The sequence below is a fragment of the Coloeus monedula genome (assembly GCF_965178545.1).
Source record: "Coloeus monedula genome assembly, chromosome: 5".
Lineage (NCBI taxonomy): Eukaryota > Metazoa > Chordata > Aves > Passeriformes > Corvidae > Coloeus > Coloeus monedula.
The window spans coordinates 67,186,657-67,197,080 of record NC_138785.1 but is presented as its reverse complement, the minus strand read 5'-3'; the positions used below and the strand labels follow the sequence as shown (position 1 = coordinate 67,197,080).

Genomic DNA, 10,424 nt, shown 5'->3' with positions numbered 1-10,424 from the left:
TGGGACTGAGTACAGGGGGCAGTAGATTAGTAGACTCAAATAGTCCTTGGATTGCTTAAAACTACACTGACCTGAACTTGGACCAACTAAGGATTGGGCCCGGTTTGTTTCCTATATTAGATATATTTTGCCTTTAAATAAAACAAAAATGTCAGGCACGTGTTTTTGAAATTAATATTGACCTGATCTACAAAACAAGGAAAGACAGAAATTCTGGATTGTGTGAGTGGCTCTAAAAACTTTTCCCTCTTTTGTTTTTTTATTTAGCACTTGTCTAAATGGCTAGATGTGTGTGTGTCCTGAGAGCATTCATCTGGAGAGAAACTTTCCCAGTATTAAGGGAAAGAGTTTAAAAAATAAACACAGTCAGGTAATGATAAAAGCCTTGCACAGATAATTGGATAGGGTGTAATTCTTCTCAACATGAAATAGATTTAATGATTAACTTTGACATTTCTGTGTTCACTATAATACTTCTAAGTGTTCGTTTAGGTGCTCTCTTAACAAGTATACGAAAAATTCTCTGTATTCTACAAGCACATACATCTCCACAAGGTGTATATATGAGGATTCTGGTCAGGTTTTTTTCCCCTCTCCTTTCTTTTTCTCCCATCCTCTTTATGGACAACTTGTTCCAGAATGGAACCTGGCTGTGACTGTTATTTGTCAAGAACTGTTGTTAGCTGCACACCCCTTAAATGTTTGTCCTTTATAACCAAGTTTTGGGAAAGGTGTGCTCATTTCTTTCATGTTTGAAAGATGCATCTTATTTGACATTTTAAAAAATATTTTGAACGCTTTTTGTTGTTATTGGGGGATATTTTTAAAATGGGGTTTATTTGAAATACTATAAAATCAGGCAAGGCTAAATTTTCAGTTGATAAATTACTTTGGGAGAGAGGAGTGGGGATGTGGACTTGTACAAACAGATTTCTAGACGTGACATATTAGAGATTAAACGTTTACTCCCTTCAAAAAATTGGGCTTTGAATTTGTTTTAAGATGGGTGGACAGAAGCAGTAAAGTGTTTATACAGGAATAAACAAATTTCATACCTGCATTTAATTTTGAAAAAAAATAATTTTACTTCTAGGCACTTGACACAAGTAGTAATTTCTTCCAGTACTTATGTGAAATATGATATTGTTAAAATACAATTCTTAATGGGCAACTGGTAGGGCAAGATGTGAAAAAGATACTCAACACTTTGGAGTCTGCAAAAGCTCAGACTAGTTTTTTACTGGCTATGTAAAACTTGGTGTAAGCATCCAAAAGCACATATTTGTGAGAAGAGATACAGGTGGTGTATTTTAATTTCTTTTTTTACCTTGGCCCTCCACCCCCTAATAATGTAGTAGGTGCCAGTAAGAGTGTAATCAGTATTTTTTTAATAAATAAATAAGACTTTACATTACCATTACTGCTGGATTATTGGCACACTTGGTGTGTTTGCATGAAACATATCTGCTTTAGCTTTTCAATCAATTTTTGTGATTATTGTCTGGCTTCATTAAATTGGATGAATTTGTTGGCAGCAGATAAGTGTCAAAGTATCGTGCAGACTGTAGGTACTACTTACAAACTTTGTCAAAGAAACTGTAATCTTTTCCTAAGAGAGGACAAAATAAAGCACATGTAATACTCTGTAAGTCAGCCAGCCTGTCATTCATCACACCCTGAAGTCTGAGCTGACCAGCAGATGGCAGCTTAAAGAAGCCTGGGAAAGATTTGAAGAGGTGCTTTTATTTTAATTTCATCACATCTTCCTTAGAGGAATTCTTTCTTCCTTCTGTAACACAGTGTCAAAACAAGCTCAGTTCCTGGTTATAGCTACAAATTCTTGTGTTTCCAAGGCCTAACAATGCAAATTATAAAATGCAAGCCTTAATGCTCTTTTTCTGCATACTAAACAGTATTTTCCCCATTACTGATTTGAGACAGATTTCATTTATCTGCATTTTTAATGGGTATTAGCATGTATACACAAAGGAGAAAACACATACAGCTCTTAAAAGGTAAGGTGTTTGATTGAGAAGGCAGTCATGAGACATGCACAGCTTGCAACTCAAAAAGTACATCAGCTCCATTTATCAACCCTGGAGTCTAGCTGTCCTAGAGTATACAACTAAAAATTCTTACTGAAGGTAAAAATAACTGATTTTTTGATCCTAAGAACAGGAAGGAAGAAGAGAATTCATGTTATTTTAAACTACTGACCTAAAGAAAGAACAGTTCCAGTGAACCTTCCAGGTTGTTAAACAAGATCACTGTGCTTCTAGCATTTCATCCAAGCTTTCTTCAAATACAATTTTCTCTTCTAAACATTGCTTAAGGATAAGTTAATATATAGTGCCACCTGTGACTTAGTAGACAGTTGTTTCCTGTGTTTGTTTCTGTATGCCTATGGATTTTTTTTTTCCCATTTGAAAGCACCAGTAAGCAGTCAGAGGTACATTTTTGTGGAACACTCCAAGTAGTTGGACTTGTTCCTTGCTAAACCTCTGCTAAAGCCTCTGACATTTTCCATGACCTGCATCATCCACCAGACCATACAGTTTTGTTACAATGGTTCTATTTTCATGTGGAAAAAAGTTCTAAGGTCACTTTTGTTCTTTGATGGCACATTCTGTGTAGAAAACTAAGTTTCTTATGTAATTATTCTCCTCTTGTGTGTTACTTAGGCTTCAGAGTGCAGAGAATCTGTTAACTGAATGTTTACATGATGTAGGTTTTTATTCCACATCCCCTACCAAAGTATCATGAGTATCTGTAGGCAATTTTATACTGTTTTAAAATGTTCTCATAGTTTTAATTAACTTTCCAGGCAAATTCAGAAATGCATAATATCCTTATCTGAAACGTCTAACTCCTGCTAATAATAAAAATGAAACTTGTCCCAGGCTGTCTTTTTTTTTGCTATTATAGTACTGTGTACACTTGTGGCACCGCATACTTAAAGAATTTATCTAGTCTAGCAGTATGGGCCAAAATATCACTCTTCATTCAGTTCAGGAATTCTTATATGAAATAAAGGAAATGTTAACTGTAACTCAATTGGCTCTGTCAGTTTTTCTGTCTCTGTGTGGGTGCACGATAGATTGTCTTTTGAATACAGCCTGACCTGTTTGTATGTTGCTTATTGACTTACTCTTACATGAGTTGTTCTTAGAGTAAAAGAAAAAGAACCCAAAGCTGTAGCTGCTCGGATTTTGTTAATAAGAAAAAAGTATGCAGTTGGGTTTTATCTTTTAGAAAGGCTAAAGAGTTTATTTATCAGAACATGCATACTCCAAGCTTTCTAGAGAGAGCTGTTGCCCAGCCCAGCCCACTTCCTCCTGGGTGACTGTGGTGTAGAAATCACCGACTCTAAAGTCTTGTCAGGAAGTCTGAGATTGTAGCAGTGTCCTGAGTGTTAAGGAAAGTGAAACTTAGTAGGCAACAGCATTCAGAACTCGTGAAGACGTGCCTCTTAAATTGCCTGTGAAAAGATGCCGCGTATCTTTTTATATGATCTGTTCATATAATCTGATCATGATATATATAATGGGAGGTGACCTGAGAGAGGATGCTGCTTAAGACATCCCTCTAAAAGGTGCAGGTCGCTCTTTGTGGGCCCTTTTCTTTTATGGATCCTGCTGCTCCTGCAGTGGAGGAGACTTGCCTGCCAAGCAGGAGGAAATAATTTCCTGCCATGCTTTGTTTTCATTTTACATACCCCTAGCTTCAAGATAAGTGTACATAGCGGGGTGTGTTTCCTTTTGATGTTCTACAGCCTGCATTATAAAGCAGGTGATGCTCAAGTAAACCAAGGGGAAGGGGGGGGGGGGGAAGTCTGCCTTCTTTGGCTCTCAAATGTTGCCCTTTAGCTGTTTTTGTTACTGCTTAAACAGAATGTGACAGAAGAACATTGTTGTCTTGTCTTGAATGACTAAGAGCAAAGCTTGTATTCTTAAGGCTTAAGAAGGCTGTCACACAAGCATATATGAGTAATACAAGAAGTGCTTTTATTAGACTGAATGAATTGATAAAGTGAGTTTTCTGAAGAAGAAATTTTTTGAATAAAAATTGTGTTTTGGTAGCTGTAAAAGTCTAAAGAGGTGTGTGGCTGGTGGAGTAGCAACTGTGGGCACCATAGATGCTCAAAGGTTAGCAACTTTTTCAGTCTAAATGCCCAGATTTGTTTTGAGCCTTCAAACATGGCAGGAAAACCTTGTCTGAAATGGATCTAGAGAGGGGAAAGCCCAGGGAAACTGATGAGCATGGAAGTGTCAATGTTCAGTCTGCATTTGCCAACACACACTGGATATAATTTGGGACTTGGTTCTGCTCCTTGAGACAGAAGTTTTTGCCTTAACAAATACTGATACTCTGGTCGTTTAGGACAGCCTTTAGCCAGGAAGTAATTACAGGGAAGAAAAAAAGATGCACCATGACCCCCTCCCCACCTCCTAGGATAACACTGAGCCAGCAAGGATGCTTTCTTAGATCAGCTGTTAAAAATGAAGATTTAATCCTAACTCTAAAACAAAAGGCACATTTAATAGCCAGGTCACCAGCTGATCAAGCAGAACAGTTAAATTTTTTTGTTCTTACTGTGCTAACTTCTTAAATTCCCAGGCTCCAGATGGGATGAGTACAGATACTTTATTTTCAGAGATAGAATTTCTGGACCTTTTTTCCTTGAAATTATAGAGCAGTGATTTTTCTGGCTCTGGTATTTACTCTGATTTTGGAGCTCTCTGAAAGAAGGAGACAATTATAAGTGGAAAAAAATTTTTTTTTTCTTCAAGTAAGTGGAGCAAATGTCCACATCAGTATTTGACTTCCCCTGCTTCTTTGAACCACAGCATGATTTGAATTTTTAAATTCCAGTCTATCTTTTCACAGATTCACAGCTTATATCGTGTATCAGTATGATCGGATGCCAACTGAGAACGTGTCACTACCTTTTTCCTTTTTTTTTTTTTTTTTTAAATAAGTGACATTTCAGCCACCCAGATGTGGAAGTAACAATACCATTTGCAAAGTTCACCCATGTGGTTCTAGAAATATGCAAGCTGAGTGTACGTACCAGCTCGCATTTAACTCTTTTTGTAAAACGGCAGAGGGACTGAAGAACTGCCTCACATTTCTGCCAAGGTGTGTGGCTGTGACTGGAATCAGGTACCTGGTTGTAAAAATCTTAAAAAATCGTAGTAGATTTGGATTCAGTGTTAACATGTACTGTGAGAAATGTTCCCCTGTGTTAGTGTTATCCTTTCACCTTAGAACGCTTTAATTGGTGGTGCATTGAGCTGTGCAGTTAACTCAGACTCAGTGTTGCAGCTGCAGGACTCGTGTTGCAGCTGCAGGAAGTCTTGCAGGAGGAAAAACATTGAGAATTGATTTTGTATACAAAATCTGTGTACAGAACCTGCTGTCAAATTGACTTCCTGCCCACCCCCCCTTAATCATTTTAGAGTGCTTCAGACAAAAGACAAAATTAAAAATATAAACATGTAAACTCAAAAAATGCACATAGCTGACTCAGTTTAATTCCTTTCAATCCTCTAGTGTGTTTTCTTATTATAATTATTGTATAGAGTTGCACACATTTCTTCCTCTAAGCCTGCTGAGCATGCTCTGTGAAAACCAAACACTTATTTACTCAATATAATCATGCCAAGGAAACTCCGTTACTCCACCAACAGTCCTTGCATCTGTATGCTCGTATAGATCCCTTTTGCACATAACAGGTAAAAGTAGTCCAGGAAGCAGGAAAAAAAGTAAATCTCATCCTTATATTTAGCAATTAAACAATTACCCAGTGTTCATCAGGGCTTGCTGATGTAATCTGGCTTTATACATCAAATATTGCAGTATGCAAAGCATGTTCATTCAGTTAGGAATTAATGCTGAAGATGGCTTTTATAAGCATTGTTATATAGTCATTCTAAAAATAGATTGATGTTTGTCTAAAAGAATCCCTTAAGCAGTTATTTTGGTTATTGTGAACAGAGAATTTTAGCATATAGTTCAAAAGAAAATTAAAAATACTTTGGGGGATTTGAAGTCTTTATATGCTGATCCTTGTACTGTTGTGGGCCTGAGTAACTGTTCCAAAAATACAGTAGTAGTATAAAATGTATGCTCAAAATATCTTGAGATGAGTAAACCCAATTCTTTAATTACCCGTTGCTACAGTTTCTGTCTTTTCAAGGGTAAAAATATGATACTAAACACAAAGAATTCACAGAGATGCCAAAATTTTGTCCCAGTTTGACTTGGTAGTGAAGTATTTTTTCAATAATAAAGCTATGGGGAGCTTGGAAAATGCAGTAATGTGTCCCTACATGTTCCCTTTTGAGTCTTACATGTCTAAGTAGTGAATAATGACTGAGACATGTGGGAAAGGAAGGATTGCCTTAGGAGCCTGATGGGAAATTGGTCACTTCTGTGAGTGGTAATGGTATTTGGAACCTCAGTAATCCCTGAAGTAAGTTCTGGCCCACCCCACATGAAGGGCATGAATTGGTTTTTAGGCTGTTTTCCTCCCTTTTTCTCACTTGTGTATGCAGGTGCATAGTTTCCAGTAGAAAGAACTGCATTTGATTTCTGATATACCACCCTTGCTCAGCGTTCAGGCAGTGAAGTGTGAAAGCCTCTACAGGCAAGTCCTCACAAGATAATGTTGACATTCAGTAATTGAAGGAAGTAGGAAGGAAAGCGTGACTGATGTGCAGTATGGGAAGGCTGACGGTGCTTGCAGTGATCCTTAGTTCAGCAGGGGAAGGGTGTCTTCCATGTCACAGCAGCAGTAATTGCTAACGAGAGGTGGAGATGATGATAAGAGTTCAGGTACAATTTCAGTGCAGAAACTTGGCACTTGCTAAAAATCTGAAGTGAACAGCCTTGGCTTTTTTCCCCTAAATTTACACTCTTTAAAACAGTCCTTTGCCTTTATGAGAAATAAGAAATTACTCCAAATGTAAAGCAGAATAAAATAGCTACAATTTGCCAATTAATACATTTTGCCACTAATCTAAATGTTGATTACTTTGAACCTTGGCCTGAATATCAGAAGAGTTAATTATATACACTTTACTTTGCTAGGAGGATTATATTACAAAAATAAGGACAAGACAAGCTCTGGCATGATTACAAGGGAAAGATTTATATTTGTAACTCAACAAGTAAAGTAACAAGCCCCCCAAAACCTGTCCACATTTGTATTGAAGGCTGTGATTTGGGCTCTGGTATGTGACCTGTTAGACCTTCCACTGTGGGAAGTTGTGTTAACCACCCACAGAAGTGTTATGTCTCATTGCAGAGGTGGCTGTGTCACATCAGCATGAACTGATTTCCAGCAATCTTCTAAATCATCTTTATGTAGTGACTGTTCCAATCTACACGTATTTTAATTGCAAAACTCAGTGTCCCCCGGATGAATCAGAACCTGTTAGGGCTGCTACAGCTTGCTTGGGGTACAAATAGAGTTTTCCCAACTACCTCATGCTGTACCTCTCTTAGGTTCTAAGTCCTCTCGAAGAAGCATTGGATGAAGGGTTGTCTCGGCCTCTTCTCCGTAGGCCTCAAGGAACAGATGCTCTTTTACTTCCCTGATATTTCCATTGGCTATTCTGGGATAACTTCAGGAGCTGAGTGTTGAATTCCAGCTCTCTTCATAGAGGGAGCTTTCCCCAGAGATGTCTGGTAGAGACTTCACCTTCTGCAAGATGCAAATAAGGATTAAATTGAATTATCCAAAAGAAATGCTTCCCTTTCGTACAACAGGGAATCTGTTAGCCTTCCCATTTATTAGGGCCCTGAACTGTGAAATCTGGGATGGGAGTGAAGTGCGTGTGAGCAGTGCATGGATTATGGCTGTTGGAGATGATGGTTAAACCTTTGGTCATGGTGGCAGGGATGAGGAGGTGCATTCTGCAGCCTGCACCAGGCCACAGGAGTGTATTGCTGAGCTGCTTGTGAATGTAGTGACTCTTAGGAGCTGAGAGAGCCATAAGCAGGTATCCAGTTTTGTCTGTATGTTACAAAACTGGTGGTTAATAGAGCATTTGATTTTTAACATGTGTGAGGCTCCTGACAGCTGTAAAGGAGAGATTTTGAAAGATATTCTCAGCCTGGTAGCCATTCAGTTGATGAGCTGAGGGTATTTTGTTCATGCTCTGTGTATTGGTATTTGCGCTTGAAACCTGGCATTAATATATAGGTGGGTGTAAGTTGCCAAGTTGTATCTTGAATGGGCTGATAGTATTTGGCTTTTGTGGTTGCATTTGTGATCTCGGGTTTGATTCTTGCCAGCACTGCTCATTTTTTTGGCTCAGTAACCATTTAATTTAAATAAAGGGCTGTGCATTAGTTCTGGGGCGGTAAAATCTCTCTTCTGTAGGAAAATTGATGTCAGCCTGAGGTTCACAAATGGCTGGGATTTTGTCACCCATATCTAGGGGGTTCTGAAAAACTGCCTTCTGCCAATAGGGTTCTGTTTCCATACAGAGGTCTTCATCCTTCGTTTGAATGGAGTGTATAAACCAAGGAAAATCTTGGAAAGCATGACTTTGACTTATTCTCTTGACTGAATATCTTTATCACTGAATATGTTCTATTTCTCTGCTCTGTCTTCAAAAGCAGTGTGCTGTGGGAAGAGGAGCACCTTCCTCAAGGGCAAGGCTCTATGGCTTTTGCTGCTGGGAACACTGCATTAACTCAAGGGGTGCTGCACAAATGGGTTTTCTCAGGGTTTAGGTGTTTTGTGGTGTGGGGAAAAGGTGGGAAACCTAGTGTCGGGTTATAGCAAGACTGCTTGTTTTGCGTTGCTTTGTTTTGTTCTGCTGTGTTTTTAAGTAGGAAAGAAATACAGATCTAAGACCTTCCAGCTTATTTTTCCTTTTTTCTTTTCTAACCATGACTAATTCTGGCTAGTTCAAACAGGAATATAATGAGGTACTAAAAATGTTAGAGCAGTGCACTGCTTACACTAATTAATGTTTCTGTGGGAATAGTTTAAACAGAAATGAGCATGTGTGTAAGTTTACTTAAACCATAAGGGAAACTGGTTTTGTGTTTTTGCTGTGCTCCCACACTGCCTTCCTTTATCTGCCCCTTCCCATCAAGAACTGGCTGCTCCTGGCCTTGCACTCAGGTCACATTTGCAGTTTACTATTTCACAGCTCCTTCCAGGGTACAGAGATTTCCTGGTGCCTGAACAAAGCAATGACTTTACGTGCAGTTTCTTTTAACCACTTACGAAATGGTCGGGCAGAATCCCCAAGTCACTCCAGCTGTAGAAATATTCATAGGTGAACTGGAGGTATGAATCGCTTTAATAAGTATTTATTTGCACTGAGGAGATGAATTTATACCCTTGCAAGTAATGTGGGAAAAAAAACCCACCAACCAACCAGCAGCTGTCAGTCTGATCCAATTTATAAAATATTTTTAGATGTGATCAAGGAAAGCAAATGTTAAATGGAGGAATGCAGGTTAGCTGGCAGCAGCAGTGAGAATTAATCACTCAAAACCAATGTTTCTAAAGGGATTTTATGAAGACTAAGTCTAGACCTGGTTTGGTCTTACATTTTTCTTTCTGATTTCAAAATAAATCACCTCTTATAAATTTGTACATTACGTGGATTGGTTGATAGGGGGTTTGCATGTGTCTGTCTCCAGCATGTAGCTGGGCCAGTTTTAGAAAAAGGTGGTTTACTGTAGATAAATATGAGATTCTGTGTCTGAAAACAGAGAATAAATTCTTCATATAAAGTGGTGTCTGTATCCTGACAAATGGCTATTGGCAAAATGATCTCTTAAATAGCACAGCAATTTAGAGTGAGTTTCAGTGCTGTATTGAAGAGACTTGGGGGGATTCTTGAACAGAAGTGGAGAAGAATAGCATCATGTTGGGTTGCTTTGCATATGGTACTTACAAGACTTTTATGGGTTATTGCCTCCAGTTCTCATGCTTGATTTTTCAACAGCCTTTTTAAAACACAGAAAAGGTTTAGAGAAACCCCAGTAAAATGCTCTAGATACTGGAAAAAGTCCCCTAGGGAGAAAATTAGAGGGCGGAACAAAAAGGATTGAAACGGGCTTAATTGCAGCCTGCTTCCACAGGAGGAAAATGTCTGCTTCCAAGGGACTTTTAATATAGCTGAAATGCCTGGAGAAAGCATCATCATCTGTGAGTTGCAGTTAGACAACCCAAAAGGGACAGGAGGCAGTACTTTTGATGGTATGTGTGAATAACCATTAGAATGAGCTTGAAGAGAAGTGATGACATCCTTTTGCAATTCCAAATTGTGGTGTTCTCCTGGAGAATGTACTTAGCCACAACTCACTGAGTACCATCTGGGGGCAACAGCATGAAATTCTGCATCTTCTGGTGTAATGTGAGATGAGACAAATGACTTGGTTGTCCATTACCT

The 10,424-nt window shown here is 38.6% G+C and overlaps 1 protein-coding gene across 1 annotated transcript in view; it reads left to right on the top strand.

Moving 5' to 3' along the window:
• The window catches only part of NSD2 (nuclear receptor binding SET domain protein 2), a gene marked incomplete at its 3' end in the record, with an annotated part of 94,962 nt that overhangs the window by 71,743 nt on the left and 12,795 nt on the right, over window positions 1–10,424 (top strand). The window lies entirely within an intron of this gene.